Here is a 19,351-nt window from a genome sequence, read left to right as displayed (position 1 = left end):
TTAGGGGACCGCGTACCCAGACATCTACCATATGAAAGTTTGTCAAATCTTGTCAACATGACCAGGTTTTTACTCGGTGAACCTTCCCGCTGCTGTCGTTTTCTCCTGAATAAACAGATTGAATCTTTTCATGAATACTCTTCTACCGAGGAATGGCATCATGCCAAGAAAACCCTCTGGAGTCAGGGTAGCCATGAGACGTCCTCAAATTCTAGAAGAGTTGAATGGTGTTGTTTCTGCCCCCAAATATTTCACTAAATATCAATATTTATGTAACCAAAATATTAGGTCACCAAACTTTTAATTTTTTATGCAAAGTAGTCAAAATATGTTCTGTTCAGACATGTTACTTGCTTGGGTTTGTTGAATAGCTGGTAAGACCTGTCTTGCTTATTAGCATCAGAGCACACACAGCTAGACAGCCAGAGGAATTCTGAGAAACTGAAATGTTAAACTGAGTGTTTACTTGTGAAGCCAAAGTTACACCAGGTTTTCTTTCACTTATTATTAAGGGAAAATTGCCTGGGTATTTAAAAATTCAAAGCTATATCTTCTGAAGCAGAATGGATAAGATGCCTTTACTGATGTGGAAGGCCAAATTTGCTTCCTATAATAGCTGGAAATAAAAGGAGGGAGAAATATAAATAGTGGGAAAAGGATACATAGATATACATTGGTCGAACATAGGAAACATAGATAGAAAACTCTGCCGTTTGCCCCTTAACACCTAATATATATTCTGTTCAATCACTGGCTCTGGGGGACATCTGCTCTAGGGATGTGATATGTTGTTGTTGTTCAGTCGCTAAGTCGTGTCTGACTCTTTGTGAGCACACTAGGCTTCCCTGCCCTTCATTATCTCCTAGAGCTTGCTCAAACTCAAGTTCATTGAGTTGGTGATGCCATCCAACCATCTCATCCTCTATCACCCCCTTCTCCTCTGCCCTCAATCTTTCACAGCCGCAGGGTCTTTTCTAATGAGTTGACTTTTAGTATCAGATGGCCAAAGTATTGGAGCATCAGTACTATGTTAGTGATATCAGAAGAGCAGAGTATTGTTCCCAGGCCTCTTCTGTACATGTCATACATTTTTTAGCACATGCGTGTGCATGCACACACACACACACACGCACACACACACACACACGCACACCATGCTCCTTACCTACCTACCTCTCAGTCCTCACCCGGCCCTCTGTCCTTGGGCCTTTGCTCGACAGTTTCCTCCTCCAGATACACTCATCCAACCCTTAATTTTCCTCCCACTAATTAAATGTTACTCATTTCTCAGGGCCCATTGCAAATGTTACTTTCTTCAAGATGTCTTTCCTGACCCTTCTCAAGGGGGACACATTTCTCCCTGTTTGAGCCACTCAAGCACTATCTTTGGATTTACCAAATGGGCCTTCTCTCACAGTTATTTGTGTCCCATAACTGACACTGGCCCCCTCCTAGAACTCCCACCAGACAGGGATCCAGGCTCACCCATCCTTGCATCTTTAGTGATGCTTGGCACAATGTCTTGAGCACAGAAGCTATTCAGCTGGTATGATACTGAATGAAAGTGAGAAGAAAGCTGAGGAAGGGTAAAGATGAGACATAAACCTGGAATATTCTCTAATTTCTCCCTTAGAAAAGAGGATCCTTTTATTTTTAGGCTTTTTTTTTTCTTCTGTTTTCATTGGAGGATAATTGCTTTACAACGTCGTGTTGGTTTCTGCCATACGTCAACATGAATCAGCCGCACGGATACACACGTCCCCTTCCCCGGGAACCTCTCTCCCACCTCCCAGTGCATCCCACCCTTCTAGTTGTCTCAGACCACAGGGTTCAGGCTCCCTGCATCATACAGAAAATCCCCCCTGGCTATCCATTTCACATACGATAATGCATATGTTTCCATGCTGCTCTCTCAGTTCATCCCACTCTCTTCCTCCCCCACTGTGTCCACAAGTCTGTTTTCTATGTCTGCATCTCCACTGCTGCCCTGCAGATAGGTTCACCAGCACCATCCTAAAGAAGGATCCTTTTTAAATACTTCCCATCTTCCAGGGCTCTTCCCAGCCTTGCTTTGAGTATGAAATTTAGCTGATCATTCTTACACTTTCCCTGTAGTTATCTGTGATCCTGAATAGAGGTGAGAATGCTCATCTAGAGAAGTAAGAGTGGGCAAGAGGCTGGTGCTCTCCATGCAGAACAAGAAGTGCCAGGAGGCTAGAATTTCAATAACTGGGACTGTTTGCTCATCTCCCACACGTACTTGCATTGTGGCCTTGCAGGTCAAGCGCTACATCATGGCTTTATGCCTAGTCCAAAACAATTACAGTTCATTTGTGACTTTTTCACAGAGGGGAGCTCCAGCAACAGACTCTAGTATCCTGTGGCTTTCTAGTCGCCTCTAAGCAATGGTATATAGACCGACCTAATTTTTTAACCCCAGTCTGGGCTCAGCCCCACAGAACAGCATCTCAGACATGTTGAGAAAGATGTTTTGATCCCTAAAATAATAAGGGGAAAGGCCTGAGAGATGTTCTGAACAAGTTTAATATTTCACTAAATGTTGCAAGGTCTCTGGAATCCTTATGGCAGTAAAATGCCAGAAAGAAAATTCTGCATTGCAAGAATGTCTAACCGCTTACTATAATGATCCAGCCACTTATGAGGAATGCAAAATGGAATACCTCAAGGAAAGGGAAGAATTTAGAAAACTGGACTTACTACCAAGAAAAGGCTTCCCACAAGCTTCCCACAAGCATGCAGGCAAATATTCAAATGATACTCAGGATTTCCAATGTTCATGGAAATCATAATCACGTAAAATAATGGACCCAAGGAAATGTGTTTGCTTTACCCCTAATTATGGAAATAATCCAAAATAAAGATTAAAAAAAAAAAAAAGTTGGCTTAGGCAGTAATCAGGAAAGAGTCTCTTTGTTCAACTTTTTAACAGTGCCTGATTACCCTTGGGACATTTTAATTCTACTGAGTAACTTGTCATTTATGATATGACTTATTGCTAAGTCTTGTCTGATCAAGATCCCATAGACTGGGCTCCATCAGGCTCCTCTGTCCATGGGATTCTCCAGGCAAGAATACTGGAGGGGTGGCCATTCCCTCCTCCAGGGTATCTTCCTGGCCCAGGGATGGAACCCAGGTCTCCTGCATTGGCAGGCAAATTCTTTACCACTGAGCCAATTTAGGAGATCAGGTTACAACGCAGACAGATTCCCCCACCAGGCAGCCTCATCCAAGTCCTGCTGCTGTGGCTGCTCTTCCCACAAATACCACTGCCCATCAGGGGTCAGGGGCCAAGCCTTCTGTACACAGAGGGCTAGTGCTCCCAAATGGCCTGACCTGCTGACCAGGAGGAGGTCAGTGTGAGGCTTCCAGCAGACTTTGGCCCCTGTCCAGGAGTGATGTGAGGTTAAGGAAAGGCTCACCCGTGGCTTCCCTGCTTCTATCCTGGACATTTCTGTGTAGTGTGTTCCAACCCTACCACCCTTCTCTTCCTTCACCCCTACCCCACCATCCTATGAGCTTTGCCAACCTTGGCTCCAGCCAAGTAACTCTCTTCCAGTCCCCCTCTTTGTTAAGGTATAAATGCTAGGGTCATTGGGCTTCCCTTATAGCTCAGTGGGTAAAGAATCCGCCTGCAATGCAGGAGACCCCAGTTTAAGTCCTGGGTCGGGAAGATCTGCTGCAGAAGAGATAGGCTACCCATGCCAGTGTTCTTGGGCTTCTCTTGTGGCTCAGCTGGTAAAGAATCCGCCTGCAATGCAGGAGACCTGGGTTCCATCCCTGGACTCGAACCCAGAGAAATGCTCTTAAATGATACAAAGGGAAAGGGTACCCACTCCAGTATTCTGGCCTAGAGAATTCCATGGACTATATAGTCCATGAAGTCACAAAAAGTGGGACACGACTGAGTGACTTTCACTTTTTCACTTTGATTTCCATGTTCTAAGATTTAGCTTGGAAGTAGAGAATTGGATGGTATCTGTTTCTTCTTCTTCAGCTTCTCTAATTAGTCCAGATTTTGGTAGAACTGCAACTTGCTAGTTTTCCCAGGGAGAAGGTCAACTAGTGGCTCAGGAGGCAGAGCTGGGAGACCCACATGACAGGGTCGATGCTCTCAGACTAGAGAAAGAATCTTTCTCCAACCAGTCATCCTCAGGGGCGGCTTCCAGATAAATCGAGGAGAAATCATTTTCTTTTTAGCTAGTCCACAGGTATGCCTCTCTGGCAACCCCGCATCCTCACCCCACCACACACATCTGGATCAGGACTGAATTTCCCAACCTCAACGTGAACCCCTCTTCCCATGTGCCCCCTGCCTTTGTTACCTGGCAACAAAAGCCTGTACAGTATCATGGACCTACTGTACAGCACAGGGAACTCTGCTCAAGATTCTATAAGAATCTAAATGGAAAAGAATTTAAAGAAGAACAGATACATGTATATGGATAACTGAATCACTCTGCTGTATACCTGAAATGAATTGATGCTTTTGAACTGTGGTGTTGGAGAAGACTCTTGAGAGTCCCTTGGACTGCAAAGAGATCCAACCAGTCCATCCTAAAGCAGATCAGTCCTGGGTGTTCATTGGAAGGACTGATGTTGAAGCTGAAACTCTAATACTTTGGCCACCTGATGTGAAGAACTGACTCATTTGAAAAGACACTGATTCTGGGAAAGACTGGGGGCAGGAGGAGAAGGGGATGACAGAGGATGAGATGGTTGGATGGCATCATTGACTCAATGGACATGGGTTTGGGTGGACTCCGGGAGTTGGTGATGGATGGGGAGGGCTGGTGTGCTGTGGTTCATGGGGTCACAAAGAGTCGGACACGACTGAGCAACTGAACTGAACTGATACCTGAGACACAACACTGTTAATCAACTAAGTTCCAATATAAAACAAGACTTTTTAAAAAGCCTCTACAACAAACTCTGCCACTTTCTTACTGAGTGACAAAATGCCCAAACCCCCCACCGCAGTGTGCTTTAACCTATGAAAAAAGGGGTGTTCCCCAAGTGATAGCGGCTGGAAGAGAAGCCAAGGGGCCCCAAGACCATGTCAAGTTGCTTCAGTTTCCCCAGGGCCACCCTATACGATCCTCAGTTCTTTCAAAGTACCTTCAGTTCTTCTCCAATAATAAGAGATGTTCACAAAGTTACCATCCCCACACATCACACCCCATGGCAGGCGGCACGCTGGCTGGTACGCCTGGAAGCATCAATGCCCAGAAGCTCCTCAGACACATCTGGGAATCCTTCCCTTTGTTGGGAGGAAGGATTAAAAATAGACCTTGTCCCCGTCTGTTCCTCTACCCTGATGTTCTTTGGCAAGTGAGCAAGTTGTTTAGTCACTAAGTCATATCCAAGTCTTTTGAGAGCCCTTAGACTGTAGCCCGCCAGGCTCCTCTGTCCATGGGATTTCCTAGACAAGAATACTGGAGCGGGTTGCCATTTCTTTCTCCAGGGGATCTTCTCCAACAGGGATCGAACCCACATTTCCTGTGTTGGCAGGCAGATTTCTTCCCAATGAACCACCTGGGAAGCCCAAATTAGCAAGTACAAAGGAAAAAAGACAAGGGCAGTAGTTAAGGGCAGGGTCTTGAAGTCAGGAAAGTCTGAGTTCAAACCACAGTGAGAGCTCAGCAATGGCGGTCATTACCAGCAGTGAGTGAGGACTCGGCTCAGCACTTAATATGTGTGAGTGGCACCCCCTGGAACTGCTCAGGTCAGTGCCTGCAAGGACATTTTACCCCATAGCTCTGGAGAATCTTAAATAAAAAGGAGGATCCTTAATTTAAAAGTCCACACGAAGCAGAAGGTAGACAGCTAGTGGGCAATTCTCAGCAGCAGCAATTCCATTTCCAGTTTTGCCCACATATAAATTTGTTTCAGAGCAATTTTAGAGTTATAGAGGAAGTAATTCTCCGTTACGATTTTTTTCTGTATCAAGGGAATATAATGACACATTCCAGAACTTACTTTAAAAGGAGACTTGCATTTTTATTTTTATTTATTATTCATTTTTTAGCCACACTGCTGGGGCATGTGGAATATTAGTTCTGCAACCATGGATTGAACCCACACCTCTTGCAGTGGAAGCATGAAGTCTTAACCACTGGACCACCAGGGAAGTCCCAAGATTTGTATTTCTAATCCAATAACTACTTCGTATGTTTTCAATGAATACTGTAAAAAATAGAAAGGAACTTTATTACAGTAAGTTCATGTCAGGAGACACTAACTAGAATTTCTGAGTATGAAACGGGGTGTTAGGCATGAATAGAAGAGATGTTATGCAGATTAGATATAATTAGACATAACGATTAGACGTAATCATTATCATCAAGGAACTTCTAGTGTCAAGAGCAGAGATTCTTAACTGAGGGTTATGGATGAACCTCGGAGGACCCATAAACCTTCTGAAATTGTATATATAATTGTGTGTGTGTTTGTGGACAATTTCTGGTCAGAAGGCCCAAAGCTTTCTTTAGATTTTCAAAGGGATCCACAAAAAAATGTATGTGTAAAAAAATTAAAAGGTTAAGAACCACAGATCAAGACAAAAGGATCATTTAACTGCAGGAATGTTTCTATGGAATGCCACAAAAATAGACTATTCACAGTCATCTAATTCTGGGTTTGCCTACTGGTATAGATAAAAGACAAGCTTAATTCTTGGCTTGCTGAATTTAAAGATAGCCTGAGTCTTTCATTCCTATGTAAACATGTGATTTTTCAATACATTTGGATTTCTCAGAATTTGTTCATAAAACCTGTGCCAAGATCTATGGCCCCCTTGGTATTCCATTTGGGCTGCCCTCAGCCTCACAATAATTTATGACACAGCCCACTGTGTTGAGCCCTCCTCCCTGGATGACTAACAGGAAGAGAACTTTGGCAGCAACACAGCCTTAATGAATGAAAAATGCAAACCTTGCAAATCCCTCTGCATTGAAATCCCCTGGAGTCTGGATGCAGACACAGTTCCAAAAAGCCTGCCTTTCCAAAGATGCAATTTACCGCCCTTAGAGGTTTGCTGTGGGCCACCCAAAGCACATAGGCCTGATTCAAACAGATTTTATCAGCCAAGCAGATATGCGGCTCTTTATAGTCACATGGGGAAATCTGTTGACATGAGAAATTTCATGGTAAGTCACATATTATCACTACATACTTCAGTTTGATTTGCACAGGGTCAGCGACAGAACTGATCTCTGCCTCCACACAGCTCCACTGCATTCCTCCACCATATGTTGAAGAAGGAAGGAGACTTTTAGCTAGTTATACCCTTGTATGGAGTTTTCTTCATAAAAACAAATGTATATTGAGGAAGAAGCCACCACTGAATTCTCACGGGGAGTAGCCAGGAATTTCCTTCCTTTCATAGACTTGAGCTCGGTGAGGTGAAGACTCTGGGGAGATGCTGCAAAGAGAAAGGCTGCCCCTTTGTTAGCAAATGAAAAATAAGCTTTCCTGGGGCGTGGGGGTACTATTCACCTTAGAAATGGGATTTTTATTTCCCCATGCAGGATACAAATTATAGTGCAGGTATGGAATCCATTACCCAAAACCCTTGAGGCCAGATGCCTTTCAGGATTTGTAATCTTTTAGATTTTCTAAAAGTTAATAGGGAGGAATATACATAGACCTCATAAACAATAAGGTCCTACTGTATAGCACAGGGAACTATATTCAATATTCTGATAAACTATAATGGAAAAGAATATATATGTGTGTGTGTGTGTATATATATGGATAACTGAATCACTTTCTTGTATAGCAGAAATTAACACAACACTATGAATCAATTATACTTCAATAAAATAAAATTTAAAAAATTAATATGGTGCATATACTGTACACCACAGGGTGGGACAGCACCCTATAATCAAACAAACTCCAGTTTTTCCTTCTGCCACCATCAAAGTATTGATCATGTCTCCCCTCGTGCTACCAGGATGGGTACAAGAACTATAAGAATATTATTCTTGTACAAGGACAAACAAGAGAGGGAAGAGAAGGAAACTGATTTCTCCTCATGTCTCTCTTTCTTACCATGGAGAAAAAGTCTTTCCTAAATGCCCCAAGAAGACTTTGTCCAAACACTACTGCCCAGAACTGGGTCTGAGATGTCATCTAGTACAAATTCTTGGTAAAAATTCATTCCCTACACTTTGAAGGGATTATATCCTCCCTAAGTATGCTGTAGCCATAGCTGAACAAAAGTCAGGGTTCCTACTCAGGGAATATATCAGGAATAGTATTGGAGACCCTCATGCTGGGAAAGATTGAAGGCAGGAGGAGAAGGGGACGACAGAGGATGAGATGGTTAGGTGGTATCACTGACTCAATGGACATGAGTTTGCGTAGGCTCCAGGAGTTGGTGATGGACAGGGAAGCCTGGAGTGCTTCAGTCTGTGGAGTTCCAAAGAGTCAGACACAACTGAGCGACTTAACTGAACTGAACTGAATATTATTAGTAGATATTGGATAATATTATTAATGACTAATATTAGTCAGAAGAGTGATTAAGATCACTAATGGTGACTACCACCCAGATTCTATAAGATAAGCAAAGGCAGGGTCCTAGTTCCTGGAAAAGGAACAACAGAAACTGCCTAAACGGCATCTGATTAAAGTATGAACCATCTCTGACCCTAATCTATGTGCCTCCTCTAAGAAGCATCTGTGGACACTGAAATTTAGACTTGCTACTCAGGTATGTAAACTAATTTTTATTTATATAACCAGTGGCAAATAGAATCCTATCTTAGAACTTGATATTAAGGCATGGTGCTCTACTTGCAACAATATAAGGGAAGAGGATGATGGTGCAGGAAAAAGGGGAAAGAAAGTGGAAAATGAGGCAATAAAGAGACAAGCTATAGACCAGACTAGGTGATCAGCAAGCTATGGCCCTTGGGCCAAATCCAACCCATTACCTATTCTTATAAATAAAGATTTATTGGTACACAGTCACGCCCATTGGTTCACAACAGTAGACTTGAGTGATTCCAATAGAAACCATACAGCTTACAAAGCCTAAACATTTGCTATATAGTCCTTCACAGAAAAAGTTTGATAATCCATGAGCTGGACCAACTCACCAAAGCCAGGTATAAGAGAACAAATAGAAGAAGATGCTCTCCATTCTCACATCAAGAACAAGTCCTGGAGGAACTAACAGGGATTCCAATAGATGAGGTCACACGGCAACTGGGAATCCAGGTTAAGTGTCCTAAACTAGTCACAGCATAGTCACAGATGTCATAGCATTTTGGAACTCACATGGCCATGGTGATTAAGGAAAAGGAACTAGCCAGGGAAAAGCTGGGTCCCAGAGTTGACTGCAGGACCAAAGGATTAAATAAATGACTTGGGTAGGAACTCACAATGAAAGCCAAGATAGATGCATGGTCCTTCCAAATGGGTTTATAAAGGAGGGAGGGGTGGGAAGCATATGCGTATGTTGTGGGGGGTGGGGGGAGGGACATAAATTCAACTCTGAAGGCAATAACCCCATACTTAGGGTGAGAGCCCCATGGATGAGCAACTACAAACCAGGAAAATGAGTGGTCAGCACAGATGTGCAGCACAGACCAGAGCTTGGATATTATATTTGCAATCAACCTGCAAGAGATCTGAACAGTAATCCTTTGCTGGTTACAGGGAAACCTGGGGCTGTTGAAATGATTCCTGCCTCAAGTTAGAACCATTCTGGGAAGTACCTGGGACTGAGTGAGCCACATGGGGAGAGCTCAGCCGCTCAGCTGAGAGTCACTGGGCGCAGCAGAGGCAGGGACACTGGGAAGATGGATAAACCTAACTACTTCCACTGGGGGCAATGACTTGATACTATTGACCTAGAAATACTACCCTCTACTTAGACAGTGTTAAAGAAAAACCAATTATTTTTCAACTCTGTATTTTCAAGATTCCCTTCTATTTGTGTTAGTACAAATCCATCAGCTACATCTTTCTCCCCAACTCTGTACTTTAATGATGTTGTTGTAACACAATGCAAGATGATATTTTAGGTTAATGTTTCCTGGTCGCAGCTGGAAAGGCACCTTAACATCAATATTAAAAAAAAAAAAAAACACTTGGAAATTGCATTGTGAGATGGGCTTCCGGCAGACAGAGAATCCACCCTATGGGGTGAGGATTCTTACAGCTCCATCAAAGAGGGTGTTCCTTTCCGGGAGGCAGTGTCCTTGACTCTTCCTGTTCTGCAGTCCAGATCTCATAGGAAAGCTGCCCTAATCCTTGGAGATTTAGGTAAACTTGGTTTGAACTCCCAGAGTTATAGTTTGGGTGAGTTCAGGGCCTCTGAAAGTTTTCCCGAGAATTCCTGGCTTTTAACCTTCTGGTTCCTTCTATCTTTGCTCCTACATCTGTTTCTCCAATTTGAATTCCATCCTGTTATGGGTTGAATTATGTCTCCCAAAAAAAACGTGTTAAAGTTCTAACTTCCAGTAACTCAGAATGTGACCTTGTTTGGATAGAGAGTCTTTGCAGAAGTAGTCAAGTTAAGATGAAGCCATAAAGGTGGACATTAATCTAATATGACTGGTGTCCTTCTAACAAAGGGGAAATTTGGACACAGGAGCGGACCATCAGAGAGGGTTAATGAAGTGAAGAGATTCAAGGAAAAGATTGCTATTCTCAAGACAAGGTACCAGAAGCCAGGAGAGAGCCTTCTCCAGAGACTTCAGAGGGTGAAAAGCCCTGATGACACTTTAATCTCCAACTCCTGGCCTCCATACCTGTGAGACAATGTGATTCTGCTATTTTAAGCAGTCTAATTTGTGGTCCTGTTTTACAGGAGCCCTAGGAAACCAACGGGAATCTTCCCAACCCAGGGATGGAACCCAGGCTTCTTGCATTGCAGGGAGATTCTCTACTGTCTGAGCCACCAGGGAAGTCCAGGAAACTAATACACATGTACTATAGGCCTGGACTCAGAGCTCTGCCCCTTGCCTTGAGGCACCAGCAAATCTGCTCAGGCAGGCCTCTCCTGGATTTCCCGCTGAGGTTCCCCAGAACACTGCAGCCTGTCCCTCGCACTCCTTCAGAGACACCTCACACTACAGGAAACCTCCTGGGCACTAGGAGGTTTGGGCCCCTGACCAGGCCCATCTGCCATCTCAAAAACCCTAGAGGGACCTGGTGGTCCGGTGGTTAAGAAACTACCTTGCAATGCAGGGGATGTGGATTTGATCCCTTCTTAGGGAACTAAGATCCCACATGTCTCTGGGCAATTAAACCCAAGAGCCATAACTAGGGAGCCTGTGCACCTCAACCACTGAGCCCACATGCTCTAGAGTCCACACACACAACCAGTGAAGACCACACACAACCCCCTACCCCCCCCCCCCCCCAAAAAAAAGCTCCTGGAGTTCTAGAAAAGAAAAACTTTCCCTTTCATTTCAGTATCATAAGGTTTAACCCTAGGGTTTAGGTTTCTGCTTAGATTTGTACCTACAGGCCCTTGTCACTCTCAAAACAATAGAGCAGCAAGAAGATCTCAGTGTTCCAGTGAGGAGGTGGAGAGGGAAGAAAGTCCAGGTCCTTTCCTTTAACTCAGCCTTGGATGGACCAGATGGAGGGGCTGGTCCTCAGCTCTCTTTACAATAAACTCTCAGCATGATCAGGAGGGCATAAACCAAGTGGCTAATTGAAAGGGCCTATTTAATCTGTATGAAATACAATCACCAAACATGCCAGGCCACCTCTTAAGAAAAGTTGTCTTTTTTTCTCCTCTAAATAAAATGCACAGAGACAGGGAAAAACCATGCTATGATCTAGATTAATGATAAATATCAAAGCAAGATCTTTGATGGTAGCACACCCCTGGTTATAGAGATCAAAGCATGAGCTCTAGGGATTTCCCTGTGGTCCAGTGTCTTAGAATCCACCTTCCAATGGCGGGGACATGAGTTTAATCCTGGTTGGGGAACTAAGATCCCACATGCCATAGGGCACCTAAGCCCGAGCACCACAACTAGAGGAGCCTATGTGAGGACCTAGTGCAGCCGAAATTTTTAAAAAGTAATATAATTTGAAATTGAAAAAAAAAAAAAAAGCATGAGCTCTAGGAGCAGACAGAACTGGTTTTGAATCACAGCTCTACCACTTTTTGACTCTATAACATTAGATAAGTTCCACAGCCTCTGTTTCTTTATCTGTAAAATGAAAATAGTAATAAAAATCACAAGATTATTATACATGAGCTAATCATGCCACATAATATGCAACAAAGGTACATATAGTCAAAGCTATAGTTTTTCCAGTAATCATGTATGGATGTGAAAGTTGGACCATAAAGAAGGCTGAGTGCCAAAGAATGAATGCTTTCAAACTGTGGTGTAGAAGAAGACTCTTAACAGTTGCTTGGACTGCAAGGAGATCACACCAGTCAATCCTAAAAGAAATCAATCCTGAATATGCATTGGAAGGACTGATGCTGAAGCTGAAGCTCCAATATTTTGGCCACCTGATTTGAAGAGCCAACTCATTGGAAAAAAAACCCTGATGCTGGGGAAGACTGAGGGCGAGAGGAGAAGGGGGAGACAGAGGATGAGATGGTTGGACGGCATCACTGAGGCATCAGTGGACATGAGTCTGACCAAACTCATGGAGACAGTGGAGGACAGGGAAGCCTGGCGTGCTGCTATTCATGGGGTCCCAAAGAGCTGGACACGACTTAGTGACTGAACGACAACATGCCAAGAGTTTAGCAGAGTACCTGCCTAATCCTTCCAGAAGTTGTCTCTTGCACATTTAAAAGGGCCATCTTGGGACTTCCCTGGTGGTCCAGTGGTTAAGACTTCATGCTTCCACATAGGCGGCACAAGTTCTATACCTGGTCAAGGAACTAAGATCCCACAGGCCTCAAGGCCAAAAAAAAAAAAAAAAAAAAGGCTATCTCTCTAGGCTAAGTGGTTGGGGGCTTGGGGGAGGCCTCCTAGCAGTTGTTAGGAATTTTGTTTGGTTATTGATAATGGGGATTTGAAATAATGGTTTAAACAAAATAGAAGATATATTCTCTTTCTTTTTCTTGCTCCATCTCTCCCTTCCTCTCCCTTTCAGAGAAATAGAGGGCAGCCCAGGGCAAGTATGGAGGCTCACAATCACCAGGGGCTTGGGATATTTACCCCTCTCCTGTTTGCTTGGGACTCCTTATCACGGTGTTTCCTTCCTCGTGGTCACTTCATGAGAAAAGATGGAGCTCAGCCATTATCTGCACATCACAGACAGCTGTCTGTCTCCTGGAAGGAATCTTCTGAGTCTCCACTAACAATTTCTGTTCACACTTCATTAGCCGAACCATCGGTCACATGATCACACCCAGGTGCCAAAAGGGCTAGGAAAGGTAGGCTTTTAGCCAGGCACTTTGCCTTTCCAAATAAAATCGGAATTCTCTTACTGAGGGGGAAGAGGGGAATGGATTTCTACAAGCTGCTCTGGTCTCTGGAACAGGAGCCCTTGTTCTCTGATTTAATCTTCGCACAGGCTTGAAGCTGGAAAGGACCTGGGGCTCAGAGAAAAACAACAATCACCCAGAGGGGCCAAGAGATGTCAGATCTTAGTTCCCCAACCAGGGAGCGAACCTGTGCCCCATGCAGTGGTAGGCGGAGTCCCAACCATTGGGCCGCCAGGGAAGGCCCCTACTGTTCCTCATATTAACACTGTTCTCCTCACCTGGGATTCAAAGCTCTTCAGAATCTTTCCAGACTTCCTTATCAATGGTCCCTATCCTCATCTTCCTGCATCTGGGCCTTGAGGATAATTATTCTCTCCACCTAGAATGTAGGATTCTGATCTCTTATCTGCCCACAATGTAACCATCCATCAAAGCCCAGCTTAGATTCTACCTCCTCCATGGAGCCTACGCCCACTCTATGTAAAATGTTAGTTGCTTAGTTGTATCTGACTCTTTGTAACCCCATGGACTATAGCGTGCCAGGCTTCTCTGTCCATGGAATTCTCCAGGCAAGAAAATACTGGAGTGAGTAGCCAGTCCCTTCTCCAGGGGATCTTCCCAACCCAGGGATCAAACCCGGGTCTCTCACACTGCAGGCAGATCCTTTACCATCTGAGCCACCAAGGGAGCCCACACCCACTCTATAGTTAGCACTAATTTCTCCCTGTCTCTGAACACTTCTTAGAACATGAAAAGCTTGTCCTGTCTTTCTGCATTTGGTCTTTATGGCCTTCCTATCTTACAGATGTAGTTTTCAAACCTCAACTACTATTTTATCTCTGGGTTTTCCTACTTCTTTTCTCGCCCTCACCTCGTTTAAGCACATAGTCAGACCTGGCCACAGGAAAGGAAGCAGGAACAAAAGAAATCTCTGGTTTTGTGTCCCACTGATGAAATTTCCAGAGTGATTTTTAAAATGAGATCAAAGTAAGGAAAGACTAACAGAGGATCCCCTGGGGCTGGGTGGGGAGAGGAGGAGGAAGAAGCAATACTCAGCCAAAACTCATCAGGCATCCAGAGTGTTTCTCCACCTGTTTTCAGGCAGAGGCCTGGGGAGGGAACGAGACCTCTAAGAGGTGTGGGGTCTGGAAGCCACAGGCATCTGTGGTATGCTCACTGCACAGGGCTCCAGGGAGACCTAAGCCCCCAGAGGAGCTCTCTGAAGATGAGTCTGATTGGATAAGGACCAGAACATCACAAACACTTTTAATCCTAGGTTGGCAAGAAGGAAGCTGAATAATTCCTGGGCTTTCCAGGCACAGCATGGGAGTATCCAAGAGATTTACAGGACCTAAAGGAACCAGGCAGACCTTTAGAAATGAAGGACATCTTAGTGGCCATCTCTATGCAAAAGCAACGAGCATGGTAGATACCACATGGACACATCACTCAAGGAGCAGATGGACCTCTCCCAACACTTGGCCACTATTTATACCCTTTAAATCTTAGATGACTTGGAGATTAACTCTACTGGACTCTAAGCTTCTGGATGGCAGAGATATCAAAAGCTTCATAATAACTAAACTGTATTTCCTAGAAATTTGAGTTGAAATCTCCAATTCTTCTAAACCAACCCAATGATACCCTGAAGCCTGGGTACACTTACTACACAAAAGCTACTACAAAGTGTAGCCTTACTTGGAGGAAAAACAAAAACTACCTTATCCCACTGCAGGCAGTGGCCTGCGGCAGGGATGGGGGCACTGAGTGTAGCCTGCATGGGACCTTTTGAAGGAGGTCGCCATTATCTTCACTACCTCCACCATAGTTTGGCCCCAGGTAAACAACAGGGAGGGAACATAGCCCCACCCATCAACAGAAAATTGAATTAAAGATTTACTGAGCATGAAAGTGAAGTCGCTTAATCGTGTCCGACTCTTTGCGACCCCATGGACTGTAGCCTACCAGGCTCCTCTGTCCATGGGATTTTCCAGGCAATAGTACTGGAGTGGATTGCCATTTCCTTCTCCAGGGGATCTTCCTGACCCAGGGATCGAACCCGGGTCTCCTGCATTATAGACAGGCACTTTACAGTCTGAGCCACCAGGGAAGTCCTACTGAGCATGGCCCCGCCCATCAGAACAAGACCCAGTTTCCCCTTCAGTCAGTCTCTCCCATCAGGAAGCTTCCATAAGCCTCTTACCCTTCTCTATCATAGGCAAGACAGATTGAAAACCACAATCACAGAAAACTAACTAATCTGATCACATGGACCACAGCCTTGTCTAACTCAAGGAAACCATGAGCCATGCCCTGTAGGGCCACCCAAGACGGACAGGTGATGGTGTAGAGTTCTGACAAAACAGGTGCACAGGAGAAGGGAATGGCCAACCACTTCAGTATTCTTGCCTTGAGAACCCCACGAAAAGGCAAAATGATAGGACACTGAAAGGTGAACTCCCCAGGTCGGTAGGTGCCCGGTATGCTACTGGAGATCAGAGGAGAAACAATTCCAGAAAGAATGAAGAGATGGAACCAAAGCAAAAACAACACCCAGTTGTGGATGTGACTGGTGATGGAAGTAAAGTCCGATGCTATAAAGAGCAATATTGCATAGGAATCTGGAATGTTAGGTCGATGAATCAAGGCAAACTGGAAGTGGTCAAACCGGAGATGGCAAGGGTGAATATCAACATTTTAGGAATCAGTGAACTAAAATGGACTGGAATTGGTGGATTTAATGCAGATGACCATTATTTCTAATACTGTGGACAAGAATCCCTTAGAAGAAATTAAGTAGCCATCGTAGTTAATAAAAATGAGTCTGAAATGCAGTACTTGGATGCAGTCTCAAAAAGGACAGAATGATCTCTGTTTGTTTCCAAGGCAAACCATTCAATATCACAGTAATCCAAATCTATGCCCCAACCAGTAATGATGAAGGAGCTGAACTTGAACAGTTCTATGAAGACCTACAAGACCTTCTAGAACTAACACCCTAAAAAGATGTCCTTTTCATTGCAGGGGATTGGGATGCAAAAGCAGGAAGTCAAGAAATACCTGGAGTAACAGGCAAATTTGGCCTTGGAGTACAAAATGAAGCAGAGCAAAAGCTAACAGAGTTTTGCCAAGAGAACACACTGGTCATAGCAAACACCCTCTTCCAACAACACAAAAGAAGACTCTACACATAGACATCACTAGATGGTCAATACCGAAATCAGATTGACTATATGCTTTCCAGAGAAAGATGGAGAAGCTCTATACAGTCAGCAAACAAACAGACAAAAAAAAACACCAGGAGCTGACTATGGCTCAGATCATGAACTCCTTATTGCCAAATTCAGACTTAAATTGAAGAAAGTACAGAAAACCACTAGATCATTCAGGTGTGACTTAAATCAAATCACTTACAATTATACAGTGGAAATGAGAAAGATTCAACGGATTAGATCTGATAGAGTGCCTGAAGAACTATGGACAGAGGTTAGTGACATTGTACAGGAGGCAGGGATGAAGACCATCTCCAAGAAAAAGAAGTGCAAAAAGGCAAAATGGTTGTCTGAGGAGGCCTTACAAATAGTTGTGAAAAGAAGAGAAATGAAAGGCAAAGGAGAAAAGGAAAGCTATACCCATTTGAATGCAGAGTTCCAAAGAATAGCAAGAAGAGATGAGAAAGCCTTCCTCACTGATCAGTGCAATGAAATAGAGGAAAACAATAGAATAGGAAAGACTAGAGATTTCTTCAAGGAAATTAGAGATACCAAGGCAATATTGCATGAAAAGATGGGCACGATAAAGGACAGAAATGGTATGGACCTAACAGAAGCAGAAGATATTAAGAAGAGGTGGCAAGAATACACAGAAGAACTGTACAAAAAAGATCCTCATGACCCAGATAATCAGGATGGTGTGATCACTCACAAAGAGCCAGACATGCTAGCGTGAGAAGCCAAATGGGCCTTAGGAAGCATCACTACGAACAAAGCTAGTGGAGGTGATGGAATTCCAGTAGAGCTACTTCAAATCATAAAAGATGATGCTGTGAAAGTGCCGTACTCAATATGCCAGCAAATTTGGAAAACTCAGCAGTGGCCACAGAACTAGAAAAGGTCAGTTTTCATTCCAATCCCAAAGAAAGGCAATGCCAAAGAATGCTCAAACTACCTCACAATTGCACTCATCTCACACGCTAGTAAAGTAATGCTCAAAATTCTCCAAGCCAGTGCTGTCATAAAGTCTACAAACAATAAATGTTGGAGAGGGTGTGGAGAAAAAGGAACCCTCTTACACTGTTGGTGGTAATGCAAACTAGTACAGCCACTATAGAGAACAGTGTGGAGATTCCTTTAAAAACTGGAAATAGAACTGCCATACGACTCAATAATCCCACTGCTGGGCATACATACCGAGAAAACCAGAATTGAAAGAGACATGTGTACCCCAATATTCATCACAGCACTGTTTTCAATAGCCAGGACATGGAAGCAACCTAGATGTCCATTGGCAGACAAATGGATAAGAAAGCTGTGTTACATATACACAATGGAATATTACTCAGCTATAAAAAGAATGCATTTGAATCAGTTCTAATGAGGTGGATGAAATTGGAGCCTATTATACAAAGTAAGTCAGAAAGAAAAACACCTATTAATGCATATATATGGAATTTAGAAAGATAGTAACGATGACCGTATATGCAAGAGAGCAAAAGAGACACAGATGTAAAGAACAGACTTTTGGACTCTGTGGGAGAAGGCAAGGGTGGGATGATTTGAGAGAATAGCATTGAAACATGTATATTATCACATGTGAAATAGATCACCAGTCCAGGTTCCATGCATGAGATGGGGTGCTCAGGGCTGGTGCACTGGGATGACTCTGAGGGATGGAATGGGGAGGAAGGTGGGAGGCGGGTTCAGGATGGGGAACACATGTAGACCCATGGCTGATTCATGTCAATGTATGGCAAAAACCACCACAATATTGTAAAGTAATTAGCCTCCAATTAAAATAAATTCAAAAAAAGAAAAACAATTCTCTAAGCCAGGCTTCAACAGTATATGAACTGTGAAATTCCAGATGTTCAAACTGGATTTAGAAAAGGCAGAGGAATCAGAGATCAAATTGCCAATATCCGCTGGATCACTGAAAAAGCAAGAGAGTTCCAGAAAAACATATACTTCTGCTTTATTGGCTATGCCAAAGCCTTTCACTGTGTGGATCACAATAAACTGTGGAAAATTCTTCAAGAGATGGGAATACCAGACCACTTGACCTGCCTCCTGAGAAATCTGTATGCAGGTCAGGAAGCAACAGTTAGAACTGGACATGGAACAACAGACTGGTTCCAAATCGGGAAAGGAGTATGTCAAGGCTGTATATTGTCACCCTGCTTATTTAACTTCTACGCAGAGTACATTATGAGAAATGCTGGGCTGGAGGAAGCACAAGCTGGAATCAAGACTGTCCAGAGAAGTATCAATAACCTCATATATGCAGATGACACCACCCTTATGGCAGAAAGCAAAGAAGGACTAAAGAGCCTCTTGACGAAAGTGAAAGAGGAGAGAGAAAAGGTTGGCTTAAAACTCAACATTCAGAAAATTAAGATCATGGCGTCCGGTCCCATCACTTCATGGCAGATAGATGGGGAAACAGGCTTTATTTTTTGGGGCTCCAAGATCACTGCAGATGGTGACTGCAGCCATGAAATTAAAAGATGCTTACTCCTTGGAAGAGAAGTTATAACCATCCTAGACAGCTTATTAAAAAGCAGAGTCATTACTTTGACAACAAAGGTCTATGTAGTCAAAGCTATGGTTTTTCCAGTAATCATGTACAGATGTGAAAGTTGGACTATAAGGAGAGCTGAGCACCGAAGAATTGATGCTTTTGAACTATGGT

The 19,351-nt window shown here is 43.7% G+C and overlaps 1 pseudogene; it reads left to right on the top strand.

The window, feature by feature from the left end:
- The first annotated feature begins 2,189 nt into the window (after positions 1-2,189).
- On the top strand, positions 2,190-2,776 carry LOC112442090 (COX assembly mitochondrial protein homolog; annotated as a pseudogene).
- The last annotated feature ends 16,575 nt before the right edge of the window (positions 2,777-19,351 follow it).

Source organism: Bos taurus, chromosome 17 (assembly GCF_002263795.3).
Source record: "Bos taurus isolate L1 Dominette 01449 registration number 42190680 breed Hereford chromosome 17, ARS-UCD2.0, whole genome shotgun sequence".
In the NCBI taxonomy this organism is placed as follows: Eukaryota; Metazoa; Chordata; class Mammalia; order Artiodactyla; family Bovidae; genus Bos; species Bos taurus.
The sequence above is the reverse complement of the archived record's forward strand: the minus strand, read 5'-3'. Positions and strand labels throughout refer to the sequence as shown.